Raw genomic sequence first — 15,190 nt, 5'->3', positions numbered from 1 at the left:
GAAAGACTGAGTTAGAGAGAGATAGAGACAGAGGGAGAGGTCTTCCATCCGCTGGTTCACTCCCCAGATGACCGCAACGGCCAGAGCTGCACCGATCAGAAACCAGGAGCCAGGAGCTTCTTCCGGGTCTCCCACACAGGTGCAGGGGCCCAAGGATTCAGGCCATCTTCTACTGCTTTCCCAGGTCATAGCAGAGAACTGGAAAGGAAGAGGAGCAGCCAGGACTAGAACCGGCGCCCATATGGGATGCCAGTGCTTCAGACCAGGGCTTTAACCCACTATGCCACAGTGCTGGCCCCAACATATTGGGTTTTTAAAAAAATAAAATAGCGGTGAGCCTTGTGGCACAGTGGGTTAAGCCACTGCTTAGAACATCCACATCCCATATCAGAGTATCAGTTCAAATCCCGACTCCTCCACTTCCTGCAACTAGAAAGTGAACTAGCAGATAAAAGATTTCTCTCTCTGTGTGTATCACTCTGCCTTTCAAATAAATAAGTAAAACTTTAAGTAAAATGTAATGTCCAGTTCAAGTGGACATGTATACCAAAGTGTTGATGAGTGGAATGAGGTATGGTTGAGGTTTGCTTAAAATACTTCTGAAAACACGGTATGGGGAAGCTGGAAGGAGTTAATAAGTGCTGAAGTGGGATGACAGGCAAGTGTGGCTGCTAATTATACTATTCTTTCTACTTTTCTAGTGTGGGAAGATCACAAGGTATCACATTTAACACACTAAATTATCCAGTTTAGAAAATTATAACTTCCGGTTTCATATGCTGGTGAGGGTATAGTTTCTCAAGATAACACAGTCACCATATGAAATTATCTAGCTCAGAAAATTATCACTCTGGTCAATGCTGGTGTGCATACAGAGACAATGAGGCACTGAGAATCATGGATGGCAGTAAAATCTACTGTGATATCAAGAGCTATCAATCCCTACCAAGAGCAGTATCAACATGCAAACATCTTGGCCCATTATTCCTATGTGTATGAGTTTATCAAAAGAAGAAAAGGCTGTCAGTGCACTCTTACCTAAATAGTGATGAGTTAGTAATCACAGCAGGCCAAGGGCTGGCATTGTGGCACAGCATCCCATGTCAGAGCACCAGGTAGAGCCCCAGCAGCTCCCAGCTAATTCAGCTGGGAAAGTAGTAGACTATGGCCTGAGTGCTTGGGATGTACAGTTCATAGAAAAATGTATAGTATGAAAAAACTGTGCATGGAATTTCAAAAATTTTTAGCACTAAGACAAACTTATCTTTAAAAAATTTATTTATTTATTTGAAAGGCAGAGTTACACAGAGAGAGAGAGAGAGAGAGAGAGAGAGGTCTTCCATCCGCTGGTTCACTCCCCAGATGGTCACAACAGCCGGAGCTGTGCCGATCCGAAGCCAGGAGCCAGGAGCTTCTTCTGGGTCTCCTACCTAGGTGGAGGGGCCTGAGGACTTGGGACATTTTGTACTGCTTTCCCAGGCCATAGCAGAAAGCTGGATCAGAAGTGGAGCAGCTGAGACTCAAACCGGCACCCATATGGGATGCTGGCACTGCAGGTGGCGGCTTTACTCCCTACGCCACAGTGCCGGCCCCCACGCTTTTCTTTTAATTCCATTCTCCCACAAACTTTATGAGGTACTCTTGTATGTAGGAAATAATGTACTATGTAGAAAAACTGTAGGCAAAATAGACAAAATGATAATCATGCTTTTATCAGAAGGGAGGTCTCCCTATTATGTGACATGTGCTTATATCATTTTTTCTTCATGTGAGCTATTTGAGAGCTTGTTTGGAGGTTCTAGCAGGGGAGCGCAGCTACTCATATACCCTTGACCGAAGACCGGTCCTCCTCTAGTGGGGAAGGTCGTCCTCTTCCACCGAGCGCGCGGCTTCGGGAGGGACGCACATGGAGCAGTGAGGGAGGAAGGGGACACCCGCCTAGCCAGCCAGATCAGCTGAATCAACCCTGGCGATCAATGGGGTGACAGATGTCACAGCCAGATCGCCCTCACATCCATGTGAGCTATTTGAATTTTGCATAAAAAGAATTTATTTTTATTTACTATAAAGGCAGAGAGACAGAGACAGACACACAACACAAAGGTCTTCCACTTGCTGGTTTACTCTCCAAATGCCTACAATATCTGGGATTAGGCCAAACCAAAGCCAGGAGCCAGGAAGTCAATCTGGGTCTCCCACATGGGTGGCAGGGACCCAACTACATGAGCCATTATCTGCTGCCTCCCATAGTGCACTTTAGCAGTAAGCTAGAATCAAGAGGGGAGATGGACTGAAAGCCAGGCTCTCTGATATGGGATATAGGTGTCCCCAGTAGCATCTCAACTCTTGTACCAAACACCCACCCATGACTGGGTTAATTAAAAAAGGAAATGATTTATTCATTTATTTATTTGGAAGACAGAATAACAGAGAGAGAGAGAGAGAGAGAGAGAGAGAGATTTTCCATTCACTGGTTCACTCCCTACATGGCTATAACAGCGAAATTTGGGCCAGGGCCAAGGCAGGAGCCAGCAACTCCATCCTAGCCTCACACATGGGTGGTGATCAGAAGCAGAGCAGCCTGGAGTGGAGCTGGTGCTGCCGTACTGGAAGCTAGTATTGCAGGCAGAAGTATAACCTGCTGTGTCATAATGGCAGCTCTGGGTTACTTTAAATAATCAAAAAATTAAGGAGAGGGGATTGGGCGGTGTGCACAACTGCTGATGGAAGCAAGGCATTTTGGTAGTGGTGTTTCCACAAATATTGTAAAACATCAGTTTTGTTCAATAAATTTGCTTTTTCTTTGGAATCCTGCCAAAACTAATGGAAGAACTAACTACTCCTCTCCGCCTCTCCCTAGATATCTTTCCAGTGACCTTTGTTAGGAACTGCACTACTTTGATCAGGAAGCAAGACTCATCCTGTAGTTTCCTCTTGCAGCAGATGCATGGGAAAAGCTTACAAGAGAAGACAAATGTCTAAAACATATCACAAGAGAATAAAAAGACAACGGCTTAAGCAAATCTACAAAGGACTGATGTACAATAGAGGTCTTGTGACATTGACTCACAGGTCATTTGTTATTAGCATGACTGATAAATAGCACCAGAAAGCAGAAAATCCAATTTTCCTTCTTATCATGCACAGTACAGCCCAGGTACATACATCCTCGCTGCATCTAATGGGGACTCATCACCTCCAAATCCTACCTGCAGCAGAGCTTCGCACGCTGGCTTTTTCCCTCCTTATCCTCCTCCTCCCCACCCTTACCTTCCCAGGAAAGACCCCTCTGAGGGAGACAAGTTCATTGTGAGATCTGGACATGGAAGGACTTTGGAATCAATCCTGTTCTCTACAGACGAGAGGTTATTCTGATTAGAATGCTGCCAGCATGCCCTTGTGGGTTTCTTGAATGAATTCCAGAGATGTTCCTCGGGGCGGGGGGGGGGGGGGGGACAAAATCTAAGTAGATCCTGGTTATTTTAATGGCCAGAACCAGAAGTGCCATAAATAATCAATTCTTCATGACAAAGCTTCTGGAACTGCCCTGGGGATCATTATCACCCAAAAAAGGCACTGAGCTGTGAGCCAAACCACATGAGCATCTGGGATTCTCTGCAGCCTTCAGTTTGTACCTGTCACCAAGCTAACAGCTCAATCTGGAGTAGGGAGGGGTAGAATATGTCAGCGAAAGCTGTTCCGGAGATTCCCCTTTTAAAAAGCTAAAACAAAGAGTAATGACCTTGAGGAAAGAATGAAAACAGGGGAGACACTGTTGAAGACCCCTGCCCTTCAGACTCTTCAGGGAGTTACTGCAACTTTGGTGGAAGACTATGGACAAGCTGCCGTTTCAAAGCCTCTGGACATCAGAGGAAAAAACAGCAAAGCCAGTCTGCTGAACAGAGAGCTTTAAACAATTCAAGTTCAAACAACAGAATTCCAGGAATTAGGAAGAGAGGAAATAGCAAGGTGCTTTAGAAAAACCTCTGCAAAGAAAAGGATGTTTAACTCTTCAGTGTCAGTGGTAAAAATGGAGATTTTATTGGGTTGGAATTTATTTTGGATGGGGAAGGGATATCACTATTTCCGCTAAGGACAGGAAATGACTGTAATAGGGACACAGCAGTAAACTGCTATCACAAGCTGCCAGCCTTTTTGGGTCACTCAGGAGCAGCGTTGAACTAAGCACTTGTGAGCATCATTTCCTTTTATGCCCATGAGAACCCTGGGAGCCCCCTTTATAGATGAGCAAACTGAGGTTCAGCAATCTTGAGGTCACAACGGCAGAGCTATGAATCAAACATAGATTTGCTTAAAAGCCCAGCCTCTGAACCACTGACACACAGGTATATAATTACCAGGTCTCACCATCAGTGCTATAAGAGGGCTATAAAAAGTTCATGGAAGATGTGCAGTCTCTCTTAATTCCACTTCTTCCATGAACATTTGGAAGACCCCTTGAAGCTATATTGACAATTAGAAAGTTCAGAGCTGATGGCCAGAGTGGTCAGTATCCTGCCCCCTTGCCTTCTTTCCCAAAGATAAAAAGAAAAAGAAAAAAGAAGGAAGCTACTATTCAGTCCATTTTAATACTTGTGGAGATTTTCTGGAAAAGGTAGGAGGAAATGGCTTAGAAAAATCTGGAGAGTTTTGTCATTATGGAGAGCCAATTAGACACTAGGATTCCCAGAGTAAAACCCCTTAGCACCATCACTGTTGCAAGATTTTTCTAATAACCCAAGGGTTCACCTGTAAAACAAATAGTGAGGAAACCCTGTGAGGTGGCTGGGTCAGGGCTCCACAGCCAGCTAATTATCGGGCACTGTTAGGCGCCCATCTGGTGCAGTCCGGCTTGGGCCTTGATTCTGACTCCACCAATCATTCCCTCCAAGACCCCAGGGGAGTGAAGAAATCTTGCTGAGCCACGGTTTCTTCGCCTATAAACTGGGAATGAATGCAAGACCTCCTTCACAGCACTACCATGGAAACTTGAGAGGAGCCACAGAGGACATGCGGCAGAACGCACAGTACACGCCAGCTACTCCTCCTGGCACCCACACCATTTCACTGCCCAGGACCTCTGCACCTGACATCACCTTCTTCACAGGCTATGGGGTATTCAGGTGTAAAAATGACATTTCCACAACCACCCACTTCAGAATCTTGCCCAATTGAGACCTCACTCTTTTCCCAAATCAGTCAGTGACCAAGAGGTGGAAAACAATTATCTACGTTCTTTTCTGCTGGGATTTGGTATTTGCAAATGACGGCAGGTTTTCTGGCCACTTATTTCATTAGACTAGCAGACACTCACCATCAGTAACAGGCAGCAATGCTTTCCATTTCCATTTTTAGTTTTATTTTGTAATCCTGGAGAGAACTGACAAGAACGATCACTCTTAATTACCACACAAGTGAAGAAGGCTGAGCAGGCTGTCAACTGTTCAGGCTTAACAGAGTCCAAGTGCTGCATTCAAGACTTCCATCGCTTATGCTCTTGATGCCTGCAATCTTCAAGAGCTTGGAGAGCAAGCAACTCGTGCTGCAACGTACTCTGGGACTCTGGCAGGCTGGGCACTGACTCCTCCCTCTTCTGATAACCATTCTACGATTTTCCTCTGGGAACTGGCCCTCCCTGTCTCTGTGCTTGTGGACTCAGTGGGACGCAGCCCACTTTGAATCCCATTGAGAGAATACTTGATTCAGGACTAAGAAATCAGCAACCCTCCTTCTGGTCATGGTGACTGGGTTAACAAGAGGCACGAGAACCAGCCTTGGACATTCTGTAGGAAGAAGTGGGCAAGTAAAAACGCTCTAAGTTATAAGCGTGGCATTTGCTGCTGGGAGGGAGAGCACATCCAGAATGGAAGCAAGAGAAAAAAGTGAGGGGCAAAAAGAAAGGGAGAAATTCCAGAGGAAAGTGAATGCCCGGATTCAGCCATACCTGAAGCTGATGACCTAAACATTCCTATTACATAAGCATAAGGAATCTGAGTCGTATTTCTGTCACATGAAACTCAAAGAGTTTTGATTCAAATATATACGAAATGGTCTCTACCACCTCAATGAGCACTTGCATTCTTACTCTCTTTGTTTTTTCAGGATTTATATTACCTGTCTAAATCTTGCTTCCCACAGCAAGAGTGTAAGCTCCTTGAGACTAAGAGACAACTGTGATAGATAACTTACTGATAAAATAACATGCTTATTTATTTATTTATTTATTTAAGATTTTAGTTATTTGAAAGGCAGAGCGACAGAGAGACAGGGAGACACATGGAGGTGGGGGGGGGGAGGATGTCAAACTTCCATCTGCAGGTTCACTCTCCAAACTGCCTCAGTGGCCTGGCCAGGAGCTAAGAAACCTGGGTCTCCCACGGGGGTGGCAGGTGCTGAGTACTTGGGTCATCATCCACTGCCTTTCCAGGTGCACTGGCAGGGAGCTGGATTGGAAGTGGAGCAGCAGAGACCTGAGCTGCCTGGCACTCTGAGATGGGATGCCAGCTTTGTAGACGGCGGCTTAATCCACTGCTCCACAACACCAGCCCCAACATGCTTATTTATTTTTCTAAAGTCAAACTTAGAACAGCTTAAGAATCATTTCATAATAATTCCCAAGAGAAGAAAGTGCAGAAAGGTAAAGGAGGTTTCAGAGTTGAGCTCTTAGGGGCTGGCAGTGCGTGGAGTCAGGGATCTCGTGAGAGTCCAGAGCTACACACCCACCAACTTCATCTCCACAGCTGCCTACTTCTGAGCTTTCCACCACTCTACACTTTACCAGCTCAGCAGACAGGAAAATCACTACCAAAGCCTCAGGCTCAAAACCTCTAATTGGAACTGTCAGAGACTCACTATCTGTCACCTGGTGGAACCAAATAACCCCACTTTTTTTTTTTCTTCTTGAATGAAGATTCACTACCCTAAATACTCCTCATTCATAAACTTTGACCACATATGGATAGGGTAATTTGTTTTGAAGTGTTTTTTTCTAAAAAAAAAAAAAAAAAAAAAAAAAACAAAAAAAAAACACACACCCTATTTCACATTGCAGGCCAGAATAAATGTCAAATGGATCAAACCTGTAAGTGTAAATATGGAAACATAAAAGTGCTAGTATAAGATGGACAAAGTCTCCTAGCACAGTGACTCAAACACTAGAAGCCAGAAAACATTGATAGCTTCGTTATAAAATACACAAAGAAAGTCGGCGCCGCGGCTCACTAGGCTAATCCTCCGCCTTGCGGCGCCGACACACCGGGTTCTAGTCCCGGTCAGGGCGCCGGATTCTGTCCCAGTTGCCCCTCTTCCAGGCCAGCTCTCTGCTGTGGCCAGGGAGTGCAGTGGAGGATGGCCCAAGTGCTTGGGCTCTGCACCCCATGGGAGACCAGGAGAAGTACCTGGCTCCTGCCATCAGATCAGCGCGGTGCGCTGGCCGCAGCGCGCTGGCCGTGGCGGCCATTGGAGGGTGAACCAACGGCAAAGGAAGACCTTTCTCTCTGTCTCTCTCTCTCTCACTGTCCACTCTGCCTGTCAAAAAAAAAAAAAAATACACAAAGAAAAATAAATTAAAATTTTTTCTACATGGCCTATGAAACAACAAAATAAGCAAAGACAAATGACAAACTGGGAAAAATATTTTTTAAGAGTTATTTACTTACTTGAACATCAGAGTTACACAGAAAGAGAAGGAGAGGCAGAGAGAGAGAGAGGTCTTCCATCCTCTGGTTCACTCCCCAATGGCCGCAACAGCTGGAGCTTCGCTGATCCAAAGCCAGGAGCTAGCTTCTTCTGGGTCTCCTATGTGGGTGCAGGGGCCCAAGGACTTGTCGTCTACTGTTTTCCCAGGTCATAGTAGAGAGCTAGATTGGAAGAGGAGCAGCTGGGACTAGAACTGGCGCCGATATGGGATGCCAGCACTGCAGGTGGCGGCTTTACCCACTATGCCACAGCACCAGCACTGCAGGTGGCGGCTTTACCCACTATGCCACAGCACCAACCCCAAAAAATATATTTGTAACTCATATCAGAAAGCTCTAAGTTCCTTAATATATGAAGACCTTCTAGAATCCAAGAAAGAAAGGTCCAGCATTCACCTCTGTAGGGCTATGTGTTTGACTAGTACTAAAATATTCACATGGGGGTACATGGGGGTTGGCATTATGGCATGCCAGGTAAAGTTGCTGCCTGTGGGCACTGGTCCATTTCCAAGATGCTCCATCTCTGATCCAGCTTTCCACTGATGCCCTGCAAATAGCAGCAGAATGTGGTCACAGTACTCTCCCAAGTGGGAGACCCAGATGAAGCTCTTGGCTCCTGGCTTTGCCCTGGCCCACCTCTAGCTGTTGCAGTCACCTGGGGAGTGAACCAATGGATGGAAGATCTCTCTTTGTCTCTCTCTTTCCCTCTCTGTAACTCTTTCAAATGAATCTTTAAAACACAAAGACAAAAATTAAATATTCACATGGAGCAAAGCCAATTATGCTGAAAGAACATTTTTATTTTTCAAATTTAAGAGGCAGAGAGAAAAAGAGAGCAAAGAGTTCCTATCCGCTGGTTCACATCCCAAATGGCTACAGTGACCATGGCTGTACTGGGGTCAAAGTCAGCAACTGCGAATTCAAGCCAGTCTCCCATGCGGGAGGCAGAAACCCAATCATCTGAGCCATCACTGCTGTCCCTCAGGGTCTACACTGGCAGAAGGCTGAGGTCAGGAGCTGGAGCTGGGGTTTGAACCCAGGCATTCCAGTGTGGGACATGGGATCTTAATCCTTAGGCCAAATGCCTGTTCCTGCTGCATGAACATTTTGAGGAATAACAGGGTGCTTTTGAGTTTGTTCAGTGGGCTGGGTAGATCAGATTTAAATCCAACTCTATCACTTTCTTGGGAAAATATCAAACCTGTGTAAGCCTCATTTTTCCCATTTATAAATGTGGATCCCTGTACAACGTACATACCCTGGAGGGTTGTTGTGAGGATTAAACACAAGTGACTGTGCTCAATGAGTGCCTGTCACTCATAAAATGTTTGCCATTGGTATTCATGTAGAGCTTTGCAAGAACAAAACCTAACCTCAAGAAGATGCAGATACTCAGAATGCAAGTCCATGTTCAACATAACAAACAAAATAGATGTCCATATTGTTATAACAACAAGGTCCTATTATTTCTCATCTTATATTTGTGGTTATATTTACAGCAACCATGAATGTAAGTATTACTATTCCCATTTTACTGATGAGAAAACTGAGATTCAGAGGGTTAAAGTGACTTGGTTAACATGGAAGTTACTAAATGGTAGAATTAAGGTTCTGCTCCAGCTGGGACAGGCTCCAAAAACTGACTATTTGCTATACTACATCATCTTATCTCTCTGTCATTTAAAAGTTAAGGATTGATCTGGAGGTTAAGATGCCAGTCAGGATGGCTGTGTTGTGTATGACAATACTTGGGCTCCAGGCTGGCTCTTCCAGCTTCCCTCCAATGCAGTCACTAGGTGATGTCAGCAGGTGATGGCTCAAGTACTTGGATCATAGCCATCCATGTGGGACACCTGGAAGTCCCTGGCTATTGTGGACATTGAGGGAGTGAACCAGCCAATGGGAGCCAATGGGAGCTCTCTATCTGCTCTCAAATAAAATAAATAAATAAATAAAAGCTAAGGGACAGGCATTTTAAGATTTATTTATTTATTTGAGAGGGAGAGAGACAGGGAGAGAGAGGGAGGGAGGAAAGGAGAGGGAGAGGAAGGGGGAAGGGAGGGAAGGGGAATTGAGAGAGGTAGAGGGAGAGGGTAAGGGAGTAGGAGAGGGAGAGGGAGAGGGGGAAAGAAGGAGAAAGAGAGGGAGAGAGAGGGAGAGAGAGGGAGAGAGGGAGAGAGAGAGAGAATTAATGAATCCTCCACCTGCTGGTTCACTCCCCAGATGGCCACAACAATCAGGGCTGAGCCAGGCCAAAGCCAGGAACCAGGAGCCAGAAGCTTCCTGAGCTTTGCATGTGGGTAGCAGAGGCCCAGACACTTGGGCCATCTTCCACTGCTTTTCCCAGGCCATCGGCAGGGAGCTGGATTGAAAGTGAGCAGCTGAGGCTCGAACTGGCACCCATATGGGACGCTAGCCTTACAGGCAGTGGCTTTTACCTGCTAAGCCACAGTGCCGGCCCCAAAGGGCAGTCACTTGGCTTAGTGAGCAAGAAGCCTACATTCCGCACCAGAGAGCCTGGGTTTGAGTACTGGCTTCAGCTCCTGATTCTAGCTTCCTGCTGTGGCAGACCATGGGAAGCAGCAGTGACATTATCTCAGGTGACTGGGTTCCTGCCACCCCCATGGGAGAACCATATTGAGTTTCTGGCTTCAGCCCAGCCCAGCCCAGCCTTGGCTGTTTTGAACATGTGAGGAGTGAACCAACAGTCTGTTTCTCTTTATCTTTCTCACTCTTTTAAATAAAACTGGTTAATTAATTGATAAGCTAAGAAATAAATTTCCAACTAAATAGTATTAGGAAAATATGTGCAGAGCTACAGCTGCCCAAGGCCTAAAACGCCCATTGCTCAGATGGTGCACCTGCCTCTGGGGCCGAGCGCACACTGCCACCTGCGAGAATGGATTTCTGCGTGGGAGGGCAGAGGGCCACACTGCATGTTAACAGGACCTTCACCCCTTGTTGCTGCTCAGCTTCCTTTTGCATCTCTCAGAAAGCAGAAAGGGTAAAGAGGTCCCTTGTGTGGTTGTAGCTGTTTCTCTGAGCCACACTTTGATGTGGTGCAACCGCCATGTCTTAGGGGCCGGTAGAGGACAGATCAGCAGTAGTGAACACAGGTATCAGCAAGCTGTGTTCTGGGTGAGTGCGCATCTGCAGGGCTTTTTTCCAGTAATACCACTACCACCACCACCACCACCACCACCCATGGAAGCTGGTCCCTGGCTCCTGCAGCCGACCTGTCCAGGGCATGACTAAGACCGCCCCTGCCCCCACATCTGGCCCAGGTTGCCCAGAACCCAGAGCTTCAGCACTCATGGAGCTCCAGGTACTCCTACGGCCCTGTGGCTGCAGCAAGGGTCTGCTTCACATGGAGACACAGGCCACGCCTCCCTCTAGGAGATAATACTGCTGAACAACAACCCTGCAGACCCCACTGATATGGGACCCAAATGCAGATTTTCCAAACAGACACAGACCTTAGGCCTAACACTCTTTTCTATAAGAAAGTCCAATACATACTTCCTTTGCCTTTAAATCTCTGGAATGCTGATTTAAAAGCCTGTAGCTAAAATGTTCTAACCAACAGTAGGCTATCTTGTCTCTCGATAAAGCAGCACTTCAGTGGTCAGGGGAGGAGTCCTCACCAGCCGCTCCATCAATGGTTCGGTTACATAAAGAGAGATTGTTTTCCGCCTCTCAGGACAGCCACTGAATGTCTGGCTTTTAGCAATGTTCATCAAATCTCCACGAAGTATAGTGCAAGTCCACAAACAACAGCAACAGACACTGTGTGGGGCTTACTATCTGATGAGTATATCATGGCACTTTCCAATGTCCTGTACCACCATCACCCCATTGTACAGAGACACAGAGAAGAGGTTTAATTTGTTCCTGGTCACAGAGCTTGTAACTAGCAGAGCTAAGGCTTGAACCCAACGAGTATGGCTTGAGTGTTTACTCTTAAATCCAATGAAACAATGTCTCTCAGGATGATGAGATGATGGTGGTGGTAATGCTAGTGATGAGGATGGTGGCAGTGGTACTGCTAGTGGTGGTGGTGAGGGTAGTCATGATGATGGTAGTGGTGACATAACAGTGGTGGTGGTATTGGTGACCCTGGTGGTAGTGGTGATGGTGGTAGTATTGCTCCAAGTGGTGTTGGTGATAGCAGGTGCTGATGGTGGTGATGACAGCGATGACGAGGACACCAGATGCCTGGTCATATGTTACCATGTTACCTCATTGCACCAGTTTCATCTTCTCCATCTACTTATTTTCACCTTGCCTGCCTGCTATGACCTAGCCCACGCTGCTGTCATCTCACCTGAACTAGTGCACTAGCTTGCTAAGTGGTCTCGCTGCTGCCAACAGCACCGACCCAAGCCCACCTCAGGACAGTAGCCAGAGGATTTTCTGCGTGAGTCTGTAGGACTGGTCCCTTTTTTTTTTTTTTTTTTGTCACAGAGGCAGCAGCTCAAACAACCCCTCTTCGGAAGCTGTCCTGATCTCCCTGATGCAGCTGATCCCTTCCTCCATCTTTCCCAGGATGCCCTGGGCACAGTCACAGCCCCTTAGACTGGACTGTATCTCTGTAGGTTTACTGTTATTTCTTGTCTCCCCATCCAGTCTGCAAGCTCTGTGAAGGCCGAGATCATGTCCCTCAAGTTCACTCTTTTTTCACCAGCACTTCCGATAGTGCCTGGCAGAGAACGGAGCCCAATAAATATTTACTGATGAAATAACTGAGTTATCTCATTTACTCCCGTAAGAATGCTGTCTCATGAGTGAGGCTGCAGCTCTGCGAGCTTTAGGAACACACTCAAAGCCGTAGGGCTGGTGAACGGTGCTTCAGTCCAGAGCCTAGCTTCTTAACATCCATGCTGTCAGGGACTGTGTGACCCTGACTCTTCACCCCACTTCACTGCATTTCAGTGTCGTCTTTACTCTAAAATCAGAAGCTTGGGAGATCTTCCCTGTCCCTTCACTGACAACCGAGGGTATGTGGAGCTAAGGGCCAGTGTTCTTAATCACAGCTAGAGGTTGGCCACCTGCAGCTGTAAAGGGCAATGATGGCTATCTTGGGCTCTGCAGGCTGTGCAGGGTATGTTGCAACTACTTGACTCTGTTGATGCAGTGCAAACACAGCCACAGACAATGAGTACATAAAAGAATGCAGTGTATTCCGATAAAACTTTATAAATGCAGGGGTGGGCGTTTGGCTTAGGGATTAAGAGGCCCAAATTCCCATCAAGTGCCTCAGTTTGATTGCCAGCTCCAGCTTCCTGCTAACATTAAGATCATGGGAGGCCTTCCCTTCCCTACCCTACCCTACCCTTCCCTATCTAATAATAATTTTTTTTGACAGAGTGGACAGTGAGAGAGGAGACAGAGAGAAAGGTCTTCCTTTTCCATTGGTTCATCCCCACAATGGCCACTGTGGCCGGTGCACTGCAGCTGGCGCACCGCACTGATCCGAAGGCAGGAGCCAGGTGCCTCTCCTGGTCTCCCATGGGGTGCAGGGCCCAAGGACCTGGGCCATCCTCCACTGCACTCCTGGGCCACAGCAGAGAGCTAGACTGGAAGAAGAGCAACTGGGACAGAATCCAGCGCCCTGACCGGTACTAGAACCCGGTGTGCCAGCGCTGCAGGCGGAGGATTAGCCTAGTGAACCGCGGCGCCGGCCTCTAATAATAATTTTAAAAAAAGATCATGGGAGGTAGCAGTGACGGCTAAGGTAGCTGGGTTCCTGTTCCCCACGTGGGAGATTTGGATTGAGTTCCCAGCTCCTTCCTTTGGTCCTGGCTAGGCATTACTGTGGGTACTGAGGAGTGAACCAGTGGGTGGGAACTCTTCTATCTGTCTATTTGTTTCTCTCTCTCTGCCTCTTAAACTTAAAAATATAGGTATATATTTTTTAAAGATTTATTTATCTGAAAGGCAGAGTTACAGAGAGTCAGAGGCAGAGAGAGAGGTCTTCCATCTGCTGGTTCAGCCACCAGATGGCCGCAATCTGAAGCCAGGAGCTTCTTCCAGGTCTCCCATGTGGGTGCAGGGGCCCAAGCACTTGGGCCATCTTCTACTGCATTCCCAGGCCACAGCAGAGAGCTGGATCAGAAGTGGAGGAGCCAGGACTAGAACCGATGCCCCTATGGGATTACAGCACTGCAGGCGGCGGCTTTACCCATTATACCATAGCACCAGCCACAACAGGTATATTTTTAAGACATTTCATAGAAGCAGACAGTGGGCCAGACTAGGCTTAAATGTGTTGATATCAGCACTAGACTACCAGGGAGGAACCATGTAGTTATCATCTGCCATTCAGTTATTTTGAGGCCTGGTGACCAGAGAGACAGAGGTCTCTCCCCCAACACGCTATTGTGTGTTCAGAAGAAACAATCAACATTTTAAGAAAGGTCAAGGTTGTCTCTCCAGTGCCACAGAAACAAAAATGGCTCTCGTTTGTTTTTTTTCTGGTGTTCAGCTTCAACAAGCCTTGGGTGAGTCTTGTGGCAGGGGCTTCTCTAACTGCAGGCAAGAAGAACTGTGTCCTGGCTCGAAGACGGGTCAGGAGGGAAAGCTCTGGAGAACGGAGAACTTGGACATCCTTACTAAAGCAGCAGTATAATGACACCTTCGGGCAAGAGGGGCCAGTGGAGGCCGTATGGACACAACACACAAACTAGAGGGCCAGGGGCCGAGAGGACCTGGGGAGCAGGCAGAGGTCTGAGCAGCATGACGTGGCGCCCATTTTTTTTTTTTTAAGATTTTTTATTTATTTATTTGAGAGGTAGAGTTACAGACAGTGAGAGGGAGAGACAGAGAGAAAGGTCTTCCTTCCATTGGTTCATTCCCCAAATGGCTGCAATGGCCGGAGCTACACCGATCCAAAGCCAGGAACTGGGAGCTTCTTCCAGGTAGGTCTCCCATGTGGGTGCAGGGGCCCAATCACTTGGGCCATCCTCCACTGCTTTCCCAGGCCACAGCAGAGAGCTGGATTGGAAGAGGGGCAGCTAGAACTAGAACCAGCACCGCAGGCAGAGGATTAACCAAGTAAGCCACGGCGCTGGCCCCACGGTGCCCATTTTCAAGCCAGGCCTGCGTCCCTGTCATTTCAGCTGCACCTAAGCCTTCCACATCTGCCATGTTTATTATCACTTTTTTTTTTAGAAACTTTGAAAATCATAGCAAAATTTTGAGGGTCCCAACACTCCTACTATCCAGAATTAACAACTCAACATTTTGTTAAATTTGTGTGCATTTTTTAATAGTTCAAAGAAATAAAACATTACCAGTAGAGCTAACATCTCCATTTCTCACCATCTTGCTCCTATATCCCTCTTTTAGCTCCCGCCCCCACTGCCCCCAGCGTAACTATTACCAGGCAGCAGATTTACATCCTACCAGTCCATTTGTCATTACCCCAAAAAAGTCTATTGAGACAGAATTCACATAACATTACTCATTATAACCATTTTAAAGTTTACAATTTG

General features: G+C 46.9%; 1 protein-coding gene across 3 annotated transcripts in view; it reads right to left on the bottom strand.

Annotated features, from left to right (window-relative positions):
• ARHGEF3 (Rho guanine nucleotide exchange factor 3) overlaps nucleotides 1-15,190 on the bottom strand; it is a 336,416-nt gene that overhangs the window by 97,049 nt on the left and 224,177 nt on the right. The gene's annotated exons all lie outside the window — the stretch shown is intronic.

The sequence above is a fragment of the Oryctolagus cuniculus genome, chromosome 10 (genome assembly GCF_051225735.1).
Source record: "Oryctolagus cuniculus isolate XC-2025 breed Fujian yellow rabbit chromosome 10, ASM5122573v1, whole genome shotgun sequence".
Classification (NCBI taxonomy): domain Eukaryota; kingdom Metazoa; phylum Chordata; class Mammalia; order Lagomorpha; family Leporidae; genus Oryctolagus; species Oryctolagus cuniculus.
This window is presented reverse-complemented; position numbering and strand designations above follow the sequence as displayed.